This window comes from Nyctereutes procyonoides, unplaced genomic scaffold (genome assembly GCF_905146905.1).
Source record: "Nyctereutes procyonoides isolate TBG_1078 unplaced genomic scaffold, NYPRO_anot_genome, whole genome shotgun sequence".
NCBI lineage: Eukaryota > Metazoa > Chordata > Mammalia > Carnivora > Canidae > Nyctereutes > Nyctereutes procyonoides.
In genome coordinates, this window is record NW_026575025.1 from 507,855 (window position 1) to 524,181 (window position 16,327).

General features: G+C 39.3%; 1 pseudogene; it reads left to right on the forward strand.

The window, feature by feature from the left end:
• Positions 1-10,890: 10,890 nt before the first annotated feature.
• Positions 10,891-11,357, forward strand: LOC129503156 (60S acidic ribosomal protein P1-like; annotated as a pseudogene).
• The last annotated feature ends 4,970 nt before the right edge of the window (positions 11,358-16,327 follow it).

Below are 16,327 nucleotides of genomic sequence, written 5' to 3' on the forward strand. Positions count from 1 at the left end.
TGTAAGCTAACCAAGTGAGAAGAAACAGGAGAAAAAGTAAAAGTAATAAATATCAAAAAGAAAGGTCATCAGATTTAAGAAAAAATTTTAAGCAAGTGATTACAAGACTCTTTAATATAAATATTATTATTTAATTTGCTTGCTTTGTTTGTGTAATGTATTCTCTATTGATCAATTGATTTGTTGAAGATGTATTCTAAATACAAAATAATGTACTCCTTCCAAATTTAACTCTATGACCAAGCATGGACTTTTCCAGGAAACAGGAAATCATATAAACCTTGTTCATTATTCAAATAAGTGCTTTGGGGATCCCTGGGTGGCGCAGCGGTTTGGTGCCTGCCTTTGGCCCAGGGCACGATCCTGGAGACCTGGGATCGAATCCCACATCGGGCTCCCGGTGCATGGAGCCTGCTTCTCCCTCCGCCTGTGTCTCTGTCTCTGTCTCTGTCTCTCTCTCTCTCTCTCTCTCTCTCTGTGACTATCATAAAATAAATAAATAAAAATTAAAAAAAAACAAATAAGTGCTTTGTACAGTGTTGTGTCTTACTAGTTTTATAACCCTATTCAATTTTACATCCACAGTGATGACCAATATGAGGTATTAGAAAGCATTTGAACACTGGGGTATAAGAAACAGGTCAGAGTAGCATGGGGGGAATGGACAGAAAACTGAATGGGAAGTCATCAGAAAGGGGACAAATCATGAGAGACTCTTTAACTATAGGAAACAAACTGAGGGTTGCTGGAGGGGAGGTAAGAGGGTGGATGGGATAACTGTGTGATGGACACTAAGGAGGGTCTGTGACGTGATAAGTACTAGGTGTTATAGGCAACTGATGAATTATTGAACACTACATCTGCAACTAATAATGTACTATAAGTTGGCTAATTGAATTTAAATTTTTAAAAGGGGGGGAAGCATTTGAGAGAGAGCAACAAAAGAGATGTAGAGACAGAACAAAGGGAGAAAAGGAGAAAGAAAAAGGAGAAAAGGTAAAACCAAAAAGGAAAAAGAGAAAAAAAAGGCAAGAGGGAGAAAATGGAGACACTACACTTACTAAAGTCATCTATGACTTTAGATGTTGGAATATTTCCAAAAGTGCTGCATCTGAAATCTGAACTTTTTATCAAATTTGCTTGCTGATAATGGTCCTCTGGGTCAACTTCAGAGAAAAATGCTAACAAATCAAGAAGTCATAGGTTGTCCTTACACACACACTGGTCAGAAAAAGAAGTTGTTTTTGCCTACCTTGGTGCTGAGGGTTATAAACTACTGTCTTGTCAAGAGTTGGTCCTTTGCAACTTCAATAATACTTAACACCATTAGGGTTATCTTCGATTCAAGGTATATGAAACCCAAGTCATAGTCATTTAATTTATGTAAATTTACTTGTTCAAAGAAAAGAATCAAAGTGTTTCCAGAAATCAAAAAGAAGAAAATTATGCTCTTCTTACATACCAATCCTCCCTATATGTTGTATGCCTGGAACTTCTCACCCTGGCATGATTTGTTCAGATAAGAAACTATTCCAGATAGTAGACACATTCACTTTATATTTAAAAGGAATTTGGGCTGGGAGGAATGGGGAAGAGCTTCAGCAGATTAGCACATTTCTATTTCTGTGGGATTCACAGCAATCTATAGATTTTTAAGTTTTTTCTATAGATGTTGTTGTGAGAGACTTGATACAGGCCCTAAGCACATGAAGCCAGAAAAGTAAATTCAATTACCAAAACATCAGCAGTCGACTAAAAGTCTCTGAGATGAGGAATCTCTTGAAGCCAATTCTGAGCCTTTTTTCAGAGCATTTATGCTTAGTGCTGAGCCACGTACTTTGGTCCTTGGGGTGCACTGTTTTCTCCCATCATTTCACTAGCTCCCCATGTCCAGGCACAGACATAGTCAAGAAGAGGTGCTGCCTTTATGGTTCACTCTGCCAAGGAATCCTCACAGTCCTGCTTCTCAACTCCTTCAATTCTCATGAGAAAGGCATCAGTTTTATTTAAATGGTGAACACCTCTATGCTATTCCCCCAAAGGAAGAGTAGTTAATTTTAAGAATCTTTGCCAAAATGGCAGCCAAATGCTTCTCTCTTCCTCCTATAGTCCCTCTGACTACAGAAGGACTTTTTTTTAATTCTTTTTTTTTAATTTATGATAGTCACACACACAGAGAGAGAGAGAGAGAGAGGCAGAGACACAGGCAGAGGGAGAAGCAGGCTCCATGCACCGGGAGCCCGATGTGGGATTCGATCCCGGGTCTCCAGGATCGCGCCCTGGGCCAAAGGCAGGCGCCAAACCGCTGCGCCACCCAGGGATCCCCAGAAGGACTTTTTTGACAAGGGTTAGAGTTTGTCTCCAGGAATAGGATAATTATTCCTAGTTAGAACCTTAGATTATTTGTTTCTTTTTTTCCCCAATAAATGTTCATGGAACATCTAAAATATACCAGGCACAATGTTGTTCAATAATAATAATGGTAACTAGTGAGTGCTATATGCCAAGCCCTGTATTAAACACAATACATGATGTACACTTTGTGATGGGCACTATTATTAATTTTCATTCTACAAATGAGGAAACAGGCACTATGAATATAGGTAATTTAACCATGATCAGAAGCTGAGTGGTGACAGAACTAAAATTTATTTATTCATTTTTAAAGATTTATTTATTTATTTTAGAGACATACAGAAAACATGCAGGAGGGGGAGGAGGGGCAGAGGAAGTGGGAGAGAGAGAACCCTGAAGCAGACTCCCCACTGACCATGGAGCCCAACATGGGGCTCAATCCCAGGACCCCAAGATCATGACCTGAGCTGAAATCAGGAGTTGAATGCTTAACTGACTGAGCCACACAGACAACCCATAAAACTAAACTTTAAGGGATCCCTGGGTGGCACAGCGGTTTGGCGCCTGCCTTTGGCCCAGGGCGCGATCCTGGAGACCCAGGATCGAATCCCACGTTGGGCTCCCGGTGCATGGAGCCTGCTTCTCCCTCTGCCTGTGTCTCTGCCTCTCTCTCTCTCTCTGTATGACTATCGTAAATAAATTAAAAAAATTTTAAAAAAACTAAACTTTAAATACATATTTGCCCCCACAGCCCAGATAGTGTCTCTGCCCTCATATGAAAGAATTCAACTATTAAAAAAAGAAGAGACAGCGGTGAGCATTATAAAAAAAGAACACAGTGCCACAATAGGAACATGCTTTAAACTAGTGTGGAGGTGGAATTCTTGGAGACAAAGTAATGTTGAAGTTGAACCTACAAAAACATTACCCAAGGTCTAGATTAAATACGTAAGAGAGGAGATTGAGCCAGACTATACCATTTGGTGAATGTCAACAATGAACAGGGTTTATGTGTGAGCCCACCAAAGGTATTTGTGGTTCTATTCTGTTAGAGTTAAGACCAATCAATTGTACTTTTCCAATCATATATTCAAGTTGACTACAAACTTTCATTGTCGCTATCAATTAGCTGAAAATTACTTTAGCAGAAGAGTTAAAATGCATAAAGCAGCTGAAGAACCCCAATTGTAACCAGCTTCTTGAAATGAGGAATAAATAAAAATCTGATACATTACTTTGTTATACCTTATTTTTATTTATTATCCCTATTATTATAGGGATATAAAATGGTCTAGAGATGTGGAAAAAAGTTGGTGGTTCTCAAAAAGTTATTTATGTATATAAAAAATATCCAGAATCAACAAATCTATAGAAATGGAAAACAGGGTAGTGGCTGGCTACAGGGGCTATGGAAGGGAGAACTAGAAATGGACTATATAACTGGTATAGTGTGATAAAAATGTTCTGCAATTAGGTAGTTGCGATGATTACACAGGTAGAAAAATAAGAGGAAATTAATCAGAGAGTAGAAGATAGGAAATCATAAGGATAAGAACAAAAATTGATGAAACAGAAAATGAAAAACAATAGAAAAAATCAATGAGATGAAAAGCTGGTTCTTTGAAAGCTTAAATAAAATTGACAAAACTTTAGCTAGAATAACAAAGAGGAAGGGAGAGAGAAAGAGGAAGAGTAAGAAAGGATAAGAAAAAAAAGAGGCAAATCACTCATATCGAAAATAAAACATGGGGTGTCTGGTGGCTCCATCAGTTAAGCATCCAACTCTTGATTTTGGCTCAGGTGATGATCTCAGGGTTGTGAGATTGTGCCTGGGGTTGGGATCCACACTGGGCATGGAGCCTGCTTCAGATTTGCTCTCTCCCTCTTCCTCAGCCCTCTCCCATTACCTCTCATATGCAAGTGTACTCTCTCTGTCTCTAAAAAAGGGAAAGAATAAAAGATAATAGATCATTACATATTTTTCAGACATTAACAGGATACTAGGAAATATTATGACAAACTAATGCCAATACATTTGACAACTAAAACCCAATTATTTTGAAAAGTATTACAAGATCTGACTGAAAAAGAAATAGAAAACCAGAATAGTCCTATATCAGGTAAAGAAATGGAATTTGTGGTTAAAATCCTTCTCAAAAATAACTCCAGACAGATGCAGGAGGGAGGGGGCAAGATGGCGGAAGAGTAGGGTCCCCAGTCACCTGTCCCCACCAAATTACCTAGATAACCTTCAAATCATCCTGAAAATCTATGAATTCGGCCTGAGATTTAAATGGAGACCACCTGGAATGCTACAGTGAGAAGAGTTCGCGCTTCTATCAAGGTAGGAAGACGGGGAAAAGGAAATAAAGAAACAAAAAGCCTCCGAGGGGGAGGGGCCCCGCGAGGAGCCGGGCTGAGGCCGGGGCGAGTGTCCCCAGGACAGGAGAGCCCCGTCCCGGAGAAGCAGGAGCTGCACCAACCTTCCCGGGGGAAAGGGGCTTGCAGGGAGTTAGAGCAGGACCCAGGAGGGCGGGGATGCCCTCGGGCTCCCTGGGACACTAACAGACACCTGCGCCCCGGGAGAGTGCGCCGAGCTCCCTAAGGGCTGCAGCGCGCACGGCGGGGCCGGAGCAGCTCGGAGGGGCTCGGGCGGCGGCTCCGCGGAGGGGGCTGCGGGGCGGGAGCGCGAAGCCAACAGCGCAGGCCCCGGAGCACAGGGCGCCGGGACACAGCCCAGGATCCGGCCTCCCCCTGGGACAGGCAGAGGCCGGGAGGGCCCAGGACAGCGAGGACGCTCCTGCCCCGAGCTGAGCAGATCAGCGGCCCCGCCCCGGAGCCTCCAAGCCCTGCACGGAGAGCCCCATAGTTACTGCGGGAGCTGACTCCAGGGCTCCAGAGCTGCAATAGCCACTGTGGCTGTTCACCTGGGGCCTCACGGGGTAAACAACCCCCACTGAGCCCTGCACCAAGCAGGGGCAGAGCAGCTCCCCCAAGTGCTAACACCTGAAAATCAGCACAGCAGGCCCCTCCCCCAGAAGACCAGCTGGACGGACAAGTACCGGGGGAACTCAAGGGACTTACAGTATACAGAATCAGAAGATACTCCCCCGTGGTGTTTTTGTTGTTGTTGTGTTTTGTTTTGTTTTGTTTGTTTTTTGCTTTTTGATTTGTTTCCTTCCGCCACCCTTTTTTTACTCTTTCTTTTTCTTTCTCTTTTTCTTCCTTTTTTCTTTTTTATTTTTCTCTTTCCTTTCCTTCTTTCTCTCCTGTCTTTTTCTCCTTTTCCCAATACAGCTTGCTTTTGGCCACTCTGCACTGAGCAAAATGACTAGAAGGAAAACCTCACCTCAAAAGAAAGAATGAGAAACAGTCCTCTCTCCCACAGAGTTACAAAATCTGGATTACAATTCAATGTCAGAAAGCCAATTCAGAAGCACTATTATGCAGCTGCTGGTGGCTCTAGAAAAAAGCATAAAGGATTCAAGAGACTTCATGACTGCAGAATTTAGAGCTAATCAGGCAGAAATTAAAAATCAATTGAATGAGATGCAATCCAAACTAGAAGTCCTAACAAGGAGCGTTAACGAGGTGGAAGAACGAGTGAGTGACATAGAAGACCAGTTGATGGCAAAGAGGGAAACTGAGGAAAAAAGAGACAGACAATTAAAAGATCATGAGGATAGTAGAGGGAAATAAGTGACAGCCTGAAGAAGAAAAACCTACGTTTAATTGGGGCTCCTGAGGGCGCCAAAAGGGACGGAGGTCCAGAATATGCATTTCAACAAATCATAGCTGAAAACTTTCCTAATCTGGGAAGGGAAACAGGCATTCAGATCCAGAAGACAGAGAGATCCCCCCCATAATCAATAAAAACCATTCAACACCTCGACATTTAATAGTTAAGCTTGCAAATTCCAAAGATAAAGAGAAGATCTTTAAACCAGCAAGAGACAAGAAATCCCTGACTTTTATGGGGAGGAGTATTGGGGTAACAGCAGACCTCTCCACAGACACCTGGCAGGCCAGAAAGGGCTGGCAGGATATATTCAGGGTCCTAAATGAGAAAAACATGCAACCAAGAATACTTTATCCAGCAAGGCTCTCATTCAAAATCGAAGGAGAGATAAAGAGCTTCCAAGACAGGCAGGAACTGAAAGAGTATGTGACCTCCAAACCAGCTCTGCAGGAAATTTTAAGGGGGACTCTTAAAATTCCCCTTTAAGAAGAAGTTCAATGGAACAATCCACAAAAGCAAGGACTGAGTAGATATCATGATGACACTAAACTCATATCTTTCAATAGTAATTCTGAACGTGAATGGGCTTAATGACTCATCAAAAGGCGCAGGGTTTCAGACTGGATAGAAAAGCAGGACCCATCTATTTGCTGTCTACAAGAGACTCATTTTAGACATAAGGACACCTACAACCTGAAAATAAAAGGTTGGAGAAACATTTACCATTCAAATGGTCCTCAAAAGAAAGCAGGGGTAGCCATCCTTATTATTAGATAAACTAAAATTACCCCGAAGACTGTAGTGACAGATGAAGAGGGACACTATCTCATAATTAAAGGATCTCTCCAACAAGAGGACTTAACAATCTTCAATATATATGCCCCAAATGTGGGAGCTGCCAAATACTTAAATAAATTAGTAACCAAAGTGAAGAAATACTTAGATAATAATACACTTATACTTGGTGACTTCAGTCTAGCAATTTCTACACTCAATAGGTCTTCTAAACACAACATCTCCAAAGAAATGAGAGCTTTAAATGATACACTGGACCAGATGGATTTCACAGATATCTACAGAACTTTACATCCAAACTCAACTGAATACACATTCTTCTCAAGTGCACATGGAACTTTCTCCAGAATAGACCACATGCTGGGTCACAAATCGGGTCAGAAACGATACCAAAAGATTGGGATTGTCCCCTGCATATTCTCAGACCATAACGCCTTGACATTAGAACTAAATCACAACAAGAAGTTTGGAAGGACTTCAAACACGTGGAGGTTAAGGACCATTCTGCTAAAAGATGAAAGGGTCAATCAGGAAATTAAGGAAGAATTAAAAAGATTCATGGAAACTAATGAGTATGAAGATACAACCGTTCAAAATCTTTGGGATGCAGCAAAAACAGTCCTGAGGGGGAAATACATCGCAATACAAGCATCCATTCAAAAACTGGAAACAACTCAATACAAAAGCTAACCTTACACCTAAAGGAGCTAGAGAAAAAACAGCAAATAGATCCTACACCCAGCAGAAGAAGAGAGTTAAAGATTCGAGCAGAACTCAATGAAATCGAGACCAGAAGAACAGTGGAACAGATGAACAAAACCAGGAGTTGGTTCTTTGAAAGAATTAATAAGATAGATAAACCATTACCAGCCTTATTAAAAAGAAGAGAGAGAAGACTCAAATTAATAAAATCATGAATGAGAAAGGAGAGATCACTACCAACACCAAGGAAATACAAACGATTTTAAAAAAAATATTATGAACAGCTATATGCCAATAAATTAGGCAATCTAGAAGAAATGGACACATTCCTGGAAAGTCACAACCTACCAAAACTGTAACAGGAGGAAATAGAAAACCTGAACAGGCCAATAACCAGGGAGGAAATTGAAGCAGTCATCAAAGACCTCCCAAGACACAAAAGTCCAGGGCCAGATGGTTTCCCAGGGGAATTCTATCAAACGTTTAAAGAAGAAACCATACCTGTTCTACTAAAGCTGTTTGGAAAGATAGAAAGAGATGGAGTACTTCCAAATTCATTCTATGAGGCCAGCATCACCTTAATTCCAAAGCCAGACAAAGACCCCACCAAAAAGGAAAATTACAGACCAATATCCCTGATGAACATGGATGCAAAAATTCTCAACAAGATACTAACCAATAGGATCCAACAGCACATTAAGAAAATTATTCACCATGACCAAGTAGGATTTATCCCCGGGACACAAGGCTGGTTCAACACTCGTAAAACAATCAATGTGATTCATCATATGAGCAAGACAAAAACTAAGAACCATATGATCCTCTCATTAGATGCAGAGAAAGCATTTGACAAAATACAGCATCCATTCCTGATCAAAACTCTTCAGAGTGTAGGGATAGAGGGAACATTCCTCAGCATCTTAAGAGCCATCTATGAAAAGCCCACAGCAAATATCATTCTCAATGGGGAAGCACTGGGAGCCTTTCCCCTAAGATCAGAAACAAGACAGGGATGTCCACTCTCACCACTGCTATTCAACATAGTACTGGAGGTCCTAGCCTCAGCAATCAGACAACAAAAAGACATTAAAGGCATCCAAATTGGCAAAGAAGAAGTCAAACTCTCCCTCTTCGCCGATGACATGATACTCTACATAGAAAACCCAAAAGCCTCCACCCCAAGATTGCTAGAACTCCTACAGCAATTTGGTAGCAGGGCAGGATACAAAATCAATGCCCAGAAATCAATGGCATTTCTATACACTAACAGTGAGACTGAAGAAAGAGAAATTAAGGAGTTCATCCCATTTACAATTGCACCCAAAAGCATAACATACCTAGGAATAAACCTAACCAAAGAGGTAAAGGATCTATACCCTAAAAACTATAGAACACTTCTGAAAGAAATTGAGGAAGACACAAAGAGATGGAAAAATATTCCATGCTCATGGATTGGCAGAATTAATATTGTGAAAATGTCAATGTTACCCAGGGCAATTTACACGTTTAATGCAATCCCTATCAATATACCATGGACTTTCTTCAGAGAGTTAGAACAAATTATTTTAAGATTTGTGTGGAATCAGAAAAGACCCTGAATAGCCAGGGGAATCTTATAAAAGAAACCCTATCTGGGGGCATCACAATGCCAGATTTCAGGTTGTACTACAAAGCTGTGGTCATCAAGACAGTGTGGTACTGGCACAAAAACAGACACATAGATCAATGGAACAGAATAGAGAACCCAGAAGTAGACCCTGAACTTTATGGTCAACTAATATTCGATAAAGGAGGATAGACGATCCACTGGAAGAAAGACAATCTCTTCAATAAATGGTGCTGGGAAAATTGGACATCCACATGCAGAAAAATGAAACTAGACCACTCTCTTGCACCATACACAAAGATAAACTCAAAATGGATGAAAGATCTAAATGTGAGTCAAGAGTCCATCAAAATCCTAGAGGAGAACACAGGCAACACCCTTTTTGAACTTGGCCACAGTAACTTCTTGCAAGATACATCCACGAAAGCAAAAGAAACAAAAGCAAAAATGAACTATTGGGACATCATCAAGATAAGAAGCTTTTGGGAGAAGATATTTGCAAATAACATATCAGATAAAGGGCTAGTTTCCAAGATCTATAAAGAACTTATTAAACTCAACACCAAAGAAACAAACAATCCAATCATGAAATGGGCAAAAGACATGAAGAGAAATCTCACAGAGGAAGACATAGACATGGCCAACAAGCCCATGAGAAAATGCTCTGCATCACTTGCCATCAGGGAAATACAAATCAAAACCACAATGAGATACCACCTCACACCAGTGAGAATGGGGAAAATTAACAAGGCAGGAAAGCACAAATGTTGTAAAGGATGTGGAGAAAGGGGAACCCTCTTACACTGTTGGTGGGAATGTGAATTGATGCAGTCACTCTGGAAAACCGTGTGGAGGTTCCTCAAAGAGTTAAAAATAGACCTGCCCTACAACCCAGCAATTGCACTATTGGGGATTTACCCCAAAGATAGAGATGCAATGAAACGCTGGGACACGTGCACCCCAATGTTTCTAGCAGCAATGTCCACGATAGCCAAACTGTGGAAGGAGCCTCGGTGTCCATCGAAAGATGAATGGATAAAGAAGATATGGTTTATGTATACAATGGAATATTATGCAGCCATTAGACATGACAAATACCCACCATTTGCTTTGACTTGGATGGAACTGGAGGTTATTATGCTGAGTGAAGTAAGTCAATCGGAGAAGGACAAACATTATATGGTCTCATTCATTTAGGGAACATAAATAATAGTGAAAGGGAATATAAGGGAAGAGAGAAGAAATGTGTGGGAAATATCAGAAAGGGAGACAGAACATAAAGACTCCTAACTCTGGGAAATGAACTAGGGGTGGTGGAGGGGGAGGAGGGCGGGGGGTGGGGGTGAATGGGTGACGGGCACTGAGGGGGACACTTGACGGGATGAGCACTGGGTGTTATTCTGTATGTTGGTAAATTGAACACCAATAAAAATTAATTTATATAAAAAAAAGACTCCTATCTCTGTGAAAGGAACTAGGGGTGGTGGAAGGGGGGGGTGTGGTGAATGGGTGACGGGCACTGAGCGGGGCACTTGACGGGATGAGCAGTGGGTGTTATTCTGTATGTTGGCAAATTGAACACCAATAAAAAATAAATTTATTATTAAAAAAATAAATAAATAACTCCAGTCCCAATGGCTTAAAGTTTTAATTACACAATTTTTTTCTAATTCCATATATTTTAAATTAAGGAATGCTGCTTTTCCTTAGCTGCTGCCAAGATTCTCAGTCCTCAGAAGAAGGTAAGTCTACATTGGGGTGAGGCCCTAACTTCACCCAGCAACTAGAACCAAGCCCAGCAAGGCCCACCAGCAACTCGCCCACACTATCACCTTGGTTTCAGACCTCACCTGCATCTACTCAGCCTACATCACAAGAAGGTGAATGTTAAGGAGGAAAATATCAATGCCATCATTAAAGCAGTCAGTGTAAATATTCGACTTTTCTGGCCAGACTTGTTTGTAAAGGCCCTGGCCAATGGCAACATCAGGAGCCTCACCTACAACATAGGGGCTGGTGAACTTGCCCACCAGTTCCTGATACAACAGCAGGAGGTCTTGCTCCATCTGACATCACTGCCCCAGATGAGGAGAAGAAAGTGGAAACAAAGAAGAATCTGAAGAGAGTGATGATAACATGAGTTTTGGTCTTTTTGACTAACCCTCTTTTGTGACATGTCAATTAAAAAAATGACTGACTGAATAAATATGTAAGGAAATAAAACTAATCCTATACAAACTCTTTCAAAACATAGAGGAGAAAACACTATGCAGCTCATTATTTGACCCTGCATTGCCTAAATTACAAATGACATTACAAGAACATGTGCAAAAGACTTTTAACAAAATATGAGTAAATCTAATCAGTAATTTCTAAAAATGATAATGCACCAAAATCATACGCAGATTGTCCTAAGAATAAAACTTGGTTTAAAATTCAAATATCACTCAAAATAAGTCACTATAGAATAAAGGAGAACTACATGATCCTGTCAAAAGATGCCTAAAAATGGATAAATTTCAACCCAGATTTAAGGTTTCTTTTAGAAGTTAGTTAATGAACAATAGAAAATTATTTGTTCAAACTGATAAAAATCATCTTCATAAAATCTAAGATGTCATCATATTAATGATGTATACTCCTCTTGATCTTCATGATGGATAGGGATATAGACTATTACTATTATATATTGTACTCTAGGTCCTCATCATTGAAACAAGAAAAAAAGAAATAAAACACATAGAGACTTGAAATGAAAAAGTAAAATTGTAAAAATTTTTTGTGCGGATGGCATAATTGTGTACAGAGAAAATGTCAAGTGTGCTAAAATAAATGATTTACACAATCAGTGAATTTGACAAAGCCATAGTTTATGTGAATATTGAAAAATCAACTATACTTCTGCAAAAACATTAAACAATTAGAAATTGAAATTATAACCAATATTTAAGAAACGAAATATTAGGGTTACATTTTTTACATTTACATAATAAAAATATTATGGTTACATATAGGTAATATTTATTCAACAGGTGTATGAAACCATATAGTGTTTGTCCTTCTGCCATTGACTTATTTCACTCAACATAATACCCTCCAGTTCCATCCATGTCAAAGCAAATGGTGGGTATTTGTCGTTTCTAATGGCTGAGTAATATTCCATTGTATACATAGACCACATCTTCTTTATCCATTCATCTTTCGATGGACACTGAGGCTCCTTCCACAGTTTGGCTATTGTGGACATTACTACTATAAAATCGGGGTGAAGGTGTCCCGGCGTTTCATTGCATCTGTATCTTTAGGATAAATCCCAAGCAGTGCAAGTGCATTATATGGTCTCATTCATTTGGGGAAATTAAAGAATAGTGAAAGGGAATAAGGGGAAAGGAGAAAAAATGAGTGGGAAATATCAGCGAGGGAGACAGAACATGAGAGACTCCTAATTCTGGGAAACAAACTAGGGGTGGTGGAAGGGGAGGTGGGCGGGGGGTGGGGGTGAATGGGTGACAGGCACTGAGGGGGGCACTTGATGGGATGAGCAGTGGGTGTTATTCAATATGTTGGCAAATTGAACACCAATAAAAAATAAATTTATAAAAAAAAAACAAATACAGAAAGCTAGGTAATTACCGTAAGTAAATTTTTTTTTGAAATTTAGTAGTCGAGCATGTTGAAAGTCATAACAAATAGAGTGTTATCTAAGAGAAGAAAAAATTTGGTTTCATGCCTATCTATAAAACTGATCTTCTATATCTATAACTTTAAAAAACAGGTGTATGAAAAATATAAAATATTGCAAAGAATATTTAATACATAAAGGGAGATGTGTACATGTGATGGACTAGAAAACCCAATATTTTTACCGTATCAATTTTCAATGTGATTTCCATAAAAACCCCAACAGGATTATTGGAGAAATCAATAAATATGTTCTAAATTTATTTTAAAAATGTAGAAATGTTAAAGTGTCTATAATAGCAAATCACTCTCAAAAAAAGAACACATTTGAGGAACTTATTTGACGTCTAATTTCAAGGTTTATTCTTAAGGTCCTAGAATCAATATTGTGTCCTAATTGGCATAAAGACAAACAGATAGATATATCCAGAAAGATAACAGAATGTTCATAAATAAACTCAAATGTATTTTTTACAAAGATAGCAAAGTATTTTAATGGTTAAAGAATAGACTTTTATTTTATTTTTTATATTTTTTATTTAAATTCAATCAGCCAACATATAGTTCATCATTAGTTTCAGACATAGACTTCAGTACTTCATCAGTTCTATATGACACCTGGTACTCATCATATCACATGACCTCCTTAATGCCAGTCACCCAATTACCACATCCTCCCACCCACCTCCCCTACAGCAACCCTCAGTTTGCTATAATTAAGAGTCTCTCATGGTTTGTCTCCCTCTCTGATTTCTTTCTATTCCATTTTCCCTCCCTTCCCCTATGATTCTCTGCACTGTTTCTTATATTCCACATGAATGATAAGTATTCATCCTTTCTGATGGCTGAGTAATATTACGTTTATATATATATATATATAACATAAAACACATTTTACATCTATATAAAACACATCTTTGTCCATTCATTTGTCGATGGACATCTCAGCTCTTTCCTGCTATTGTGGACATTGCTGCTATAAACATTAAGGTGCAGGTGCACCTTTGGATCTTTACATTTGTACCTTTGGAGTAAATACCTAGTAGTACAATGGCTGGATCATTGGGTAGTTCTATTTTCATCTTCTTGAGGAACCTCTATACTGTTTCCAGAGTGGCTGCACCAGCTTGCATTCCCACCAACCGTGTAAGATGTTTCCCCTTTATCCACATCCTCACCATTTGTTTTTTCCTATCTTAACTTTAGCCATTCTGACTGGTGTGAGGTGGTATCTCATTGTGGTTTTGATTTGTCATCTCCTGACGACAAGTGATGTGGAGAATTTTTCATGTGTCTGTTGGCCATTTGTATGTCTTCTTTGGGGAAATGTCTGTTCATGTCTTCTGCCCATTTCTTGACTGGATTGTTTCTCTTTTGGATGTTTAGTTTGATAAGTTCTTTATAGGTTTTGGATACTAAAAAAGATCTTCCTTTATGTGATATGTCATTTGCAAATATCTTCTCCCATTCTATAAGTTGCCTTTAGATTTGTTGACTGTTTCCTTTGCTGTGCAGAAGCTTTTTAGCTTGATGAAGTCCAAATAGTTCATTTTTGTTTTTGTTTCCATTGTCTTTGGAGATGTCTCTAGCAACAAGTTCCTGTAGCTGAGATCAAAGAGGTTGCCACCTCTGTTTTCCTCTACAATTTTGATGGATTCTTGTCTCACATGTAGATCTTTCATCCATTTTGAATTTATTTTTGTCTGGTTTCATTCTACATGTGACTGTCCAATTATCCAAACACCACTTGTTGAAAAGACTGTCTTTTCTCCATTGGATACTCTTCCTGCTTTGTCAAAGATGTTTGACATAGAGTTGAGGGTCCATTTCTGGGTTCTCTATTCTGTTCCACTGACATAAGTGCCTATTTTTGTGCCAGTACATATGGTCTTGAAGATCACAGGTTTGTAATATGGCTTGAAGTCTGACATTGAGATGCACCAGTTTTAGTTTTCTTCTTCAAGATTCCTCTGGCTCAGGGGCCTCAGAGTCTTTTTTGATTCCATACAAATTTTAGGATTACTTTTTCCAGTTTTGTGAAAAATGTCAATGGTATTCTGATAGGGATTGCACTGAATGCATAGATTGCTCTGGGGAGCATAGACATTTTAACATTAACTATTCTTCCAATCCATGAGCATGGAAGGTTTTTCTATTCCTTTGTGTCTTCTTCATTTTCTTTCATAAGTGTTCTATAGTTTTTAGAGTACAGATCCTTTACTTCTTTGGTTAGGTTTATTCCTACATATCTTATGACTTTAGTGCAATTATAAATGGAATTGATTCCTTAATTTCTCTTTCTTCTGTCTCATTGTTATTGTATAGAAATGCAACTTATTTCTGTGCATTGATTTTTATATCCAGCCACTTTGCTGAATTGTGGCATGAGTTTTAGTAATTTTGGGGTAGAGTCTTTGGGTTTTCCACAAAAAGTATCATGTCATCTGTGAAGAGAGAGAGTTTGGCTCCGTCTTTATCAATTTGAATGCCTTTTGTTTCTTTTTGTTTTCTGATTGCTGGGGCTAGGACTTCTAGTATTATATTGAACAACAGTGGTGAGTGGGCATCCCTGTCATGTTTCTGACCTTAGAGGAAAAGTTCTCTCTTTTTCCTGAGTGATGAAATGTTAAATAGCTTGGTTGTGGTGATTGTTTCACAATGTATACTTATGTTAACATATCAAGTTATACATCTTAAATTCACACAACTTTAATTGTTCATGATATTTCAATAAGCCAAAGAAAAAGAGGTCCAAGAACTTTAAAATGGCTGTCCATTTGCTTTATGCCCTCACTGCTCTAGCTCTTAAGGAATCATTAGTGGGTTCCTAAAAAGATTTAATATTGATGATTAAGGAGAAACTCCTCTGTGACGTGAGCCTACAGGGGAACTACATCACAGATCCACTGGAATTATGGCATCCTTCTATTTACATGGAATCTGGCTTTCTTTCTGTCTTTGTAATTTTATTTATTTATTCTTGAGAGACACATAGAGAGAGGCAGAGACATAGGCAGAGGGAGAAGTAGGCTCCCTGAAGGGAGCCTGATGCAAGACTCTTCATCCAAGGGTCCCAGGATCATGACCTGAGCCAAAGGCAGATGCTCAATCCCTGAGCCATTCGAGTGCCCTGGCATTCAGTTTTCTGAACAACCCAGGACACGGAGAGGAAGGAGACTCACAGGCTTAGGTTCCATGTGTAGGAAATACAATTCTCCACCTAAGAATGAGTGTTTCTCAACACGTCTCCATAGAATACTGTTTCTAAGACAAAGCCTTTCCATCCAAGGAGATAATTAATTCCTGGGAGAGGAAACAAGAGCTCCAAGACAAGGTCCCTGAACCTTGATGCAAACCTCTTTAAATATCCTTACAGGGAAAAGTTAAAATGTTTCTGTTCACCTCTCCAGAGCAAGGTTCATCATGAGCAGAATGAACCACCTGAATGT